Genomic DNA, 11,569 nt, shown 5'->3' on the forward strand with positions numbered 1-11,569 from the left:
TAACCTTAACACTAACCTTAACCATAAACATTAATTTGTCCCTAACTCTAACCCTAAATCTAACTCTACCATAATTGGACTCTAACCATAACCCTAACCCTAACTTTAATCTTGGCTCAAAACTTTTCCCTAACGATAACTCTAGAACCTTAACCCTTACTCAAGCCCTAACCCTAGCCCTACCATAACCCTAACCCTAACCATAACTATAAGTCTAATCCTAATCTTAACCATGAGCATAACTCTAACCCTAAACCTAACCATAAACATAACTCTAACCCTAAATCTAATTGTACCATAACTAGACTCTAACCCTAACCCTAACCCTAACTTTAATCCTATTTAAAACCCTAACCCTAATCCTAAATCTAACCTTAACCCTGACTCAAACCCTAACCCTATCCCTACAATAACCCTAACTCAAGCCCTATAATAACCCTAATCCTAACCCTAACCTTAACCATGAGCATAACTCTAACCCTAAATCGAACTCTACCATAATTGGACTCTAACCCTAACCCTTACTTTAATCTTGACTCAAACCCTAACCTTCACTCTAACCTTAATCTTAAATCAAACCCTAACCCTAGCCTTATTATAACACTAACCATAACCATAACCATAACTCTAACCCTAACCTTAACTATGACCATAACTCTAACCCTAACCTTAACCATAAACATAACTCTAATCTGAACCTTAACCATAACCATAACTCTAACCCTAACCTTAACCATAAACATAACTCTAACCCAAACCTTAACCATAACTCTAACAATAACCATAACCATAACTCTAACCCTAACCTTAACCATAACTCAAACCCTAACCCTAATGCTAACCCTAACCCTTATTCTATCCCTAAGGTTAACATTAACTGTAATGGTAACTTTGTCCCTAACCATATATCTATGTTTGACTATAACATTTTACATTACAATATGCCAAAAAGAAAATTACTTTTTTTAAACCATAATCCTACCCCTAACTCTAACCCTAAATATAACCCTAACTGTAAATCTAACTCTACCATAATTAGACTCTAATCCTAACCCTAATCCTTAGTTTAACCTTCACTAAAATCGTAACCTAACCCTAACTCTAACCTTAACCCTGACTTAAAACTCTAACTCTAACCTTAACCCTTACTTTAATCTAGACGAAAACCATAGCCCTAACCCTAACCCTAACGTTAACCCTGACTCAAACTCTTACCCTAACCTTAACCTGATGTAACTCTATATACAACCCTAACTCTAAATATAAACCTAACCTTAACCATCACTCTAAAACTAACCCTTTCTCTACCCCTTTCTCTAACTCTAACCGTAAATCTAATTATAACCCTAATTTCAACTCTAACTCTAGCCCTTATTCGAGCTCCAATTCTAACTCTACCTCTAACTCAAACCCTAACTCTAATTCTAATCCTAACCCTAACTATATTTTTAACCTAAACCCTTATTCTTACCCTCGCCCTTTCCTTAACCCTAACCCTAACTCTAATTCTAACCCTAACTATATTTGTAACCCTAATTCTAACCCTAATCCTAACATCAACTCTAACTCTAATTCTAAACCTAACCCTAACTATAACTCTAACAAGATTCGTAATCCTAAAAATAACCCTAGCCCTAACCCTAATGTTAATCCTGACTCTAATTGTAACTCTATTCCTAATTGTAACTCTAACCCTGTCCATAACTCAAACCCTAACAATAGCCCCAACCCTAACCCTAACTATAACTCTACTCTTCAATATAACATTTAATGTAACAATATGTTTAAAATAAAACTGAATTAAAGTGATGCAAATAAACACCATATATAGAATTTTTTTAAAAAAATTCAAGAATAATTTTACAGTAAGTTTACACTATTACATTTTTATAGTTAATTTATACAATTGTATTTAAAAATAAATAAATAATTCAGCACTAACCTTAAAAAAATAGAAAAAATTTAAAAAATACTATTCCTGTTGTGTTGCGATTGCCACTAGCTTATATATACCTCTATATATATTACGCCGAGAGTAATCGTTCTCGAGGCGCCTATTTTCATTTTCATAAATCCCAACTGTGATTAAAATAACTTTGGGATTAAACGAAAATAGGCGCCTCGAGAACGATTACTCTCGGCGTAATATATATAGAGGTATATATAAGCTAGTTATATTTCTATATTATACTTTTGGAAATTGAACATAATCTTCAATAATAAATAATTTGTTAATATATTTATATATTACAATTTAATAAATTTGATACAATCTCCAACAATAATATATATGTATGTATGTATGTATTTATGTATAATTTTAAACTATTTCACCTTAAAATCTTTGCACTCTATCCTTTTGCATAAGGCGGCACTAAAGCTCTTCAGAGCTCTTGTTTGCATGTAATTAACGAAATATAATTTGTAGTGTTATTTAGAGTGTTATTAGAATATTATGCTTTTGTTATTAGATATAGCACCCACAATTCTTCTACAAACTCTTATAATTAATTTGTTTGGAAATCAAAATGAAACATATTTTCTTAAACTAGTAACTGTCTACATTTATTTTTTATAATATTTTACTAAATAAATAAAAAAGACTACCATAAAAATTACCAACAAAAAATAAATAATTAATTAAAATATGAATATCATTTTAATATAAATCTACCACATACAAAGTTTAAAAGATGTTGCATAACCTTCTCAACAAAACTACATGATACAAGCCCCACAACGCTCTATTTGCTTTACTTATCATTATTTTTTTATCTTATACTATGACGTCTAATCTTCTACCAAGAAATGAGCACAATTTTTATCCACCAAACATAAAATAATATGTGTCTAATTTGCTTGAGTTTAAGGTCGCAATTTGATAAGACCTTATCGTCTCTTCTTCCCACATATAATTATTACCTATGTTTCCTTGTCAAAAAGAGATTTTTTTAAGACAACTTTACAACGCAATAAGCTTTATAAACTTTCAATCCACAAAAAGGCACTTTCTTTTTGGGGTCACATATGTCTTAACTTTAACCATGTTTAATTATGAAAATCTCATATTTTTATTATTATAATATATTACCTTGGCTTCCTTTCTTTCATTTTTGGGAGTGTTTTATCATTTCAAGTGAACTTTATCTCTTTGGTCCCACAAAAGATTTTATTTAGAATATAATACTTTTCTATGAATTAATTAAACAATGTTTGTTGTAATAAAAAATATAATAATTCTAGCTATTTGTTAATTTATAATACAATATAATTATTTTTTTTTAATGAAGATGTTCTTAATATATGATTAAAGGATATAAATAATATTTTATTATTAAAAAATATATAAGCTTATTTTTGTTGTGTACCTTTATATCTTTCAATTATTATTATCTTTTTTTCAATTTATATGATGGATGTTACATGTTATAATGATTGTTTTTTAATTATTTTCAACATGTTAATATTTATCTTTATTGAATTATTTTTCAAATTTATATGTTATGTATATCATAAATATAAATATTATGAGCTTGTAGTAGTTTTTATCCACCATCTCATGGGTTTTCTTATTTATATCTTTATATTTTGAAGATTATTTTATAAAACAACAAAAAATTATTTATAATTAATGTCATTATTACATTTATGTACAAAAAAGCTCTTATATTTTAATAATTTTCATAACAAAAATTGGTAGTCATTCTACAACTATGTTCATATTACAATTGTTACAAAAAGGTCAAACCCATCATTGTTATACCCTTGACTATCAATTACTTGTTCCATATAAGTAGTATTGCATTTTGTAACAATTCATTTAACATGCAAATGTTCTCAATTAGGAAAATTGGTTCTCCAACAAATTGTTCATGTGTTAAAAATTTGCTTACATTGTAAGGATGCACATTCTCATGTACTAAGCCTTTACATATATCATTAAAGTTTTATTTTATAAGTGAAATTTGAAGGTCTGTCATTAATGTGATAAATTCAAAAGTCTTAATCAACATATTATTCCATTCATTTTCTTTATTGTTTGATACAAAGATCCATATTGAATGCAAAATTCTATTGATATATTTTTACAAGTGAAGTTAGATACATTAATACTATTCAATCCAAAATGAAAACATGAAATACATGATCTATATCTGAGTATGTAATATCTTTGCAATAAAAGGTATGCAAGCCCTCTTTTCAAAAGTTTGAAATAAAAAAGATTCAACTTATTAGAATTGATTTATCATCATAGTATGATTATTATAATTAAATAGTATTAATCATTTGTACAACATCATGTAATTATAGTATGAATTTTAAATTAAATATTTAATAATGTGTGATATAAAAATGCATGTAAACAATTTTGATAATATTAACATTAGGATGATGTATATAGAATTTCTATTTATGTCTAATAATAATAAATCAAATGTTTATTTCATATAACCACTAGAATTATTACTCTTACTTCCAAAAAAGATCTTAACTTTTTTTTCTCTTAGCTATGACACACTTTTAAATATACTTTTAAACCAAATATCAAGCATTGTATATGACCATCCCAAGTAGTGTATTATATCCTAGACATGTTATGTATATTTATTTTTCAATGCTCATAATCCACCAAAGAGATTTTCTTCCTTGCCTCAATCTCAAAATTCCATTATGAACCTCATAAACCTTATATAAATTTTTCAAGATTAGTTTCAACCACCACACCCAATCAAAATGGTTGATCGACCACTAATTTATTTAATAATTAAAAAAATTATTGCCTTCTCAAAAGTGTTTTATTTTTAAGTCAAAGTGTCTTTACAAATAAATTTAAAGTATATCCTCTTAAAGTAGAAGGTCAAACATTATAAAACATAGTGTCCTTCTAACTTCAATATTTATTCATATGGAAAAAAAACTTTTTTCACTTTGAAGAAAAATCCCATAACTTTTGTCATTTATAACTAGTTGTCGCCATGGCCCGTTAATGGGCAAGTGAGAGTTAATTCTTCACTCTAGGAGAAAGTGGTACTTTGGAAATCGTTTAGCCCAGAGGGATCAAGATCAATTTTGACAGAGCATCAAAAGATAATCTGGGCTCATCAGGAATTGGTGTTGTCGCCATATCAAAGGATGGAGCCTTCTGACTTTTTGTGCAAAAAGAATCCCAAATGGTACAAACAACCAAGAGGAATGCTTGGTTACGGTTGAAGTTGGGATCTCGTTTAGGGTCTCATAAACTACATCTAGAAGGCGATTCCTTAATTGTGGTTAATGGGATTGCAGAAGGTTCCATGGATACCTAGTACTTGGACAAATATATTAAACAAATTTAAATTCTCCTTAATAATATCAAGGAATTCAAAGTGTCCAATCCCAAGGGAAGCTAATGCATTAGTACATAAACTTTCAAATGTTGGGGTGGGGGGTTCCTTAGAAGATAAATATGAATTATTACAAGATTTTAGTGCCATATCAACATCCGACCTAGACATGCCACAATTTGAGCAAGCTTGGTAATGTATTGGCTTGACCTCAACTTGTAGTACCATGTTGGATCATAATTGCTCTTCACACGAGTTGAGCATGCAATAACAATGCAATCTAGTAGGAATCTATGCCTCACTAGATTGGCATTAATTGTGCAATTATGGATCTCAGCTTTTAATGTGATTGAATCCATGATTGGCATCCTTTCTTACATCTAGAAGTTTCGGTTATTGAGATGGAGGCAAATTTACTGATTTGGCTATCTTGAAAGGCCAAGCCTTGTATGGGTCTATGTGAAGTTTCAAATCAACATCATGGGGTGTCATGCTTGAACCTTCTAGAGACTTGGGTGGTTTTAAATACCACTTGGTTGTGCCTAGTGCTGTTATTCCTAATTCTCTTGAGATGATGTACCAACACATATCTAATCATGTAAGATAGCTCCAAGTCTCACCTTATATTTCCAGTATCTATTCATGAGCACCTTTGATTGATCAATCCATGTTAAACACCAAAGAAAATGATTAATATACCCCATAGAAAGATAACCAAAAAGATCATTATCATCTCTCTAGCTAAAGAATCAAGAGCATAAACATGACATCGTGATCTTAAATCTCATAAAAGAAGATCATATGAACTAATGAGCATATCATTCTCCCAAGAGAGCTCACAATATATTAGCACTTGAATAGGAACTTAAGAGTGCATCAATGACATAAAACTAACCCATTATATAAGTAAGGATTGTTTATCAAAATCAACAAGTCATAAATTGATGCTTTGACCAAATACTTCAAGAGTCCTCTATGGCTAATGAAGATGTCAACATCTTCGATCACATGAAGGTAACCATATCCTAATAATATAATCCTAACTTTGAAAGAACTCTTCTATAATAACAACAACACCTAAAAGCTACCCTAATTTATTTATAAATCTTAAGGTTGATCATCCATGACCAATGATGAATCCACATTATTTCCACAAATTCCCATTTAGTCAAAATTCTAAAATATGAAAAAAGAGTCATGAAAAACACATCCTAAATGAATATCGTCAATGTATATAACATAATCAAATACTTCACTTGCAATGTTAGAAACAATATGTAGAACTAAGATCTCCAACTCTAGAAAACAAACAATTATTTATTAGTACTGGTAACTAACTATCCAAGTACTCAACGCCATTCATCCTATCATCTCAAAATGTCATACCAATGAAAAAATGACCATGTTTAAGGTAAAATTTAACAAAAAATGCATCAACCCAAATCAACTTGGTGGATATAGACAATCCACATCTAAGTCATCAAACTACAAAATGGATGGGCTACCCACAAAAATACATAAGTTGAAGAACAAAATAGTAAAATGTACAAATTCATTATCGCATTAGCAACATGTAATATTAAACTATAACATGTAGATTTTAAGAATCAAACATCAAATCACCAATAGACCATATCTTCCAAACAAATCAATGTTATATGATGTAGTCAAGGAAAAAAGCTATCATTCATGTGAATCTAAAAAATATCTCCATCCAAAATGATCTTAAGAGTCTAAATACAATCTTACCTGCTAACTTGCAAACCACATATTGTTACTAGGTAAGTGCAAGAAGTTGGGTCTCACTTTTGGGCAAAAAGTGGAAGTGTTTTTCCTGTTTTTAAAATTTATTGTAAATTGATGTCAAAATTTGAGGCATTTCGAGATCCTATATAAAAAAAACTTTAAAAATAAAAATTGTAGTGCTTGGAATCTACTTTTTGAATATGTAATTTATTTATACACCCATATGATATATTTTTATTGGTATGGATATCTAAAAACCACTTTTTCAAAATGCATGTTTCAAGACCATACCACACTCATGTACGAACACCATAATTTGAAAAAAAAAAAATCAATTTTTGTAGATCCTTTTAAAAGAAGTTACCTAACACACCAAAGATTGATGAAAATATTTTTCTTTATTTTTTATTGAATAATTTTTTAAATATTAATGTTTAATTGGCTATAAAGGATTGAATGATATTAGTGAACGGTTGGGAGAATGTGGAGAAGCGTTGGCTGCCGGCAACCTTCTCAACTATTTGGTGCTTCTAGAGGCCTCCGCCAGGGTGACCCTCTCTCCCCATATCTATTCATCATCATGGCTGAAGGCTTGGGCAGATTCATTAAGCATCAGGTGTCCCAGAATTCTATTCAAGGCTGGCGGTGGGGTAATGGCTTACCTTCTCTTTCCCATCTTCAATTTGTTGATGATTCTGCTCTTGTTGGTCTTGCTAGGATCAAGGAAGCTGAAGCCTTTCGACATGCTTTGGACGTTTATTTGGCAGCTTCAAGCCAGAAAGTTAATGAGCACAAATCTTCCATTTACTTTTTTAACACTCCTGATTCTATTCAGCACAGGATTGTTGGTATCCTACGGTTTCAGATAGGATCACTTCCTTTGACTTATCTTGGCATCCCTATTGCTGTTTCCAGGTAGCCACGTCTCTTCTGGCAAAATTTGATTACCAAGCTTCAGGATAAGGTAAATCATTGGACTCATAGATGGCTTTCTACTACTGCCCGGGTTACTCTTCTTCAAGCTGTTATCCAAGCTCTTCCTACTTATCGAAGCATGGTTCACGCTGCACCTATTTACTTTCTCAAGGAGTTTGATGCTCTTTCTCGACAATTCCTTTGGAGTGGTAATTTGCGTAGTACTAAATGGAGCTTGGTTAATTGGGCAGCTGTTTGTAGGCCTAAAAAGGAGGGTGGTCTTGGTCTTCGATCTGCTCTATTGAGTAGTCAAGCTTTGGCTGCTAAACTTTATTGGCGATGGTGCTCTGGACAACATCAACTTTGGGCTCGTATTATCACTCATAAATATTTCCATGGTGCTGATCCTTGCTCTGTTTCTGCACTTCCTCTTGAAGGTCGTGGCTCAATGGTTTGGCATACTTTGAAGACAGGTGTGATGTTGGTAAAGAGGGGTCTGTTTTGGATATGTAAAGGAGGTTCTCAGGCTTTGTTTTGTTCTGATGCTTGGGATGGATTCCCTTCCATTTTATCCATATACCCTCATCTTCAGCCTCTTTGTGACTCTTTTCTTGCCGCTGGATGGGATAAAGTGGCTCATTACAAGACTCCTTATCAATTGGGACCTATTGTTGGTTACAGATGGAAGCATTCTTCTGATTGGCCTCCTGGAGGTACAGACATGGATCGTCAGGAGCTTTCTCAAATTTTGGCCTCTAGAGAGTGTTCTTCTTTGCTTGGTCCAAATGTTTTGGCTTGGGGCAGTACCTTGTCTAGTAAATATCATGTCTCTGCTGGGTATCAGGAGATAACTAGACAATTATTTGGGGATGCTGAGGTCCCTTGGTGGAAGCAAGTTTGGAATAAAGTTTCCTGGTCCAAGTGCAATTTTTTCATGTGGCTAGTGGCTCACAACCGTTGTCTTACCTGGGATAATCTTTGTAAACGTGGATTTCAGGGCCCCTCTTATTGTGTTTTGTGTGGTAATGGAGAGGAGTCTGTCTCCCATCTATTCTTCCATTGCTCCTATTCTACTCAGATATGGCACCTTTGGTGGCGCGCTTGGGGTTGCTCTTGTCGGCATGCTTCCTCTTTGCCTGAGTTCTAGGCCCGCTTGGGTACTGCTCCCTCCAAGTCTTCTTTTCTCCATGCTGCTTGGATTGCTGGCCCATCTTTCATGCTTTGGCATATCTGGTTGGAGAGGAATCGTCGCATATTCCAAGATGTTCGGCTTGGTGTTTTGCATCTTTGGTGGAAAATATCACATTCTCTTCAGAAAACTATTCTTGTGAAGTGTGAGCTTGATGGGGGTATGGAGCCAGTTGATCTTGCTATCTGTAATCACCTCAATTTTCATCTGCAGGATGGGGCTGCAGCTCATAGGTTTCCTTCTATGTCCAGGCAGCTTCATCATTAGAGGAAGGGTCGGGTTAACCGGGATGGGCACTGAACTCCTCCTCCCTGTGGAGTTTTGAAAATTAACACTGATGGTTCTTCCCGTGAGAATCCTGGTCCGGCTGGTATTGGCAAAGTGGCTCGTTGTAGTTCTGGGGATGTTAAATTTTTCTTCTCAATTCATAAGGGTGATTATACTAACAATCTCATGGAAGCTCAGTGTTTCTTGCGGGGATGGAGTAAGATTATCTGTGAGTCTGATTCCCAAGTAGTGGTGAACATGCTTTCTTCGCAAGAGCTTGAGGATGTTAGTTGGCAGCTGGCTACTGTTGTTAAGCAGATTCTTTTCTTCTCTTCCTCTTTTTGGTTCATTAGGTTCATGTATATTCCTTGTGAATGGAATAGAACTGCTGATTCTTTAGCCAAATGGGCATCTAGTCATGATCCGGGTTGGAATATTAGGGATAGGAGGCAACTGTCTTTTGAGATGGTGCAAGAATTTGATGATCTTGTTGCTCAGGATCGAGCTCCTTGTTGAGCTCTCCTTGTTCTATTCCTTTCTGTCTTAATCAATTTTTACCCCTCTTTTTGCAAAGATAAATTTTAAAACCTCTTGTGTACGGACACCATAATTTGATTGAAATTTCACTTTTTTCAAAAAATATGTTTAACTTCAAAAGAATTGTATGTAGATTGATGACATATAAATTAATTTAAGAAAACTCATAAAATATAAAAGTTATTAAAGTTTTAGTGAACCTCACTATTTTACATTTAGGTACCACCTTTGATTAAAAAGTAACAAAAATAGTAAATAAAATCATAACACTACAAAATTTATATTTCTGAAATCAAGATAGTGAGAACTCTAATGGGCTTTTGTTTCATAAAAAAATTTGATTGGGAAGACCCTCTAAAAATTATGGCAAGGCCTAAATTTCTCGATTGAATAGAAAATTTGAATCATCTCTATGCAAATTTGAATCCATCACGAATGCTCAAAATTTACACAAACTCATAGTTTTCAGTTGAATAGAAAAAATGTAAAACATTTAGAGTAAATGGGTTGTTTAGAATCCTTTAAAATATAAGATGGCATACCAACTTCACAACCCATGAATAAATAGTGTCAAAATATATTCAATATTTACTTGTCAAGAAAACTATTGATACAAGAGCATCCTGAGTATCAAGGCAATCTTGCATCACCCAAAAAAAAAAACATTTTTATCTATTCAACAAGGGTTGTTTCAGTGTAGAGTTGTTATTTGTGGAAACTTACTATCTTTAGTGAGTTGGTCATACAGGCTTGAAATGTTCTAACTTCACAGGTGGAGGTTCATCTCAGATATATCAATATGCCAATTGAGTTCCATTGCCATATCATATGTATTTTTGAAATTATTGAGGATTTTTGGTATAAAAATTTGAACTCAATTTTGAAGGCTTTAGATGCTTCAAAATGAGGTCAATCCCTATCTAACGACGCTTACATAGTCAGGGTATTTTAGATCAGGAGTTGTCATTTTTGAAAAGTGATTATAAAAACCAATCGAAGTTGTGGTTAAAAGTTTATGGCCTCTAAAAGTTGGGCTACATGAAATTATAATTTGCACTTTTTTTAGCCAACTTTAATGTAATAAAATGTGAAAAATGATATAATTTAGGGTTGGTCCTCCTCAAGGGTGGACTCTAAATTTCTAAAATCTTCCCAAGTGGTGGAATATTGCTTATTTAAGGAAGGTGTGTAGGGTTGCTCAAGGCAGTTCTAGGTGGCTACTCATAGCTCTTTATTACAAAATATTGTAAGAAGAATGTCCATATGGCTTCGCATGTTGTATTCATGAAATATGTAATGTCATACTTTTGGAGATAATAAGAAGCCCATTTCTTGTTCTTGCAAATTGTTTTCGTTTATCTATTTTTGTTGTGTGAATGTGGTCTTAAGGGGAGCACCCTTCATCAACTAAAAATATCCCCATACCATGCATGAAGCATAAATGTAACACTAACTATCTCACAACTAGAAATTTCCCCATTAAATTATAATTTAATGAATAGATCTTCTACAAATTTACAAAACAAGAAACAATTTAACCATTTATAACCTACAAAACCACTATGTCATGTGATGCACATGGAAATTTGTG

This window comes from Cupressus sempervirens, chromosome 6, assembly GCF_028749045.1.
Source record: "Cupressus sempervirens isolate cs-2001-9-10 chromosome 6, ASM2874904v1, whole genome shotgun sequence".
NCBI lineage: Eukaryota > Viridiplantae > Streptophyta > Pinopsida > Cupressales > Cupressaceae > Cupressus > Cupressus sempervirens.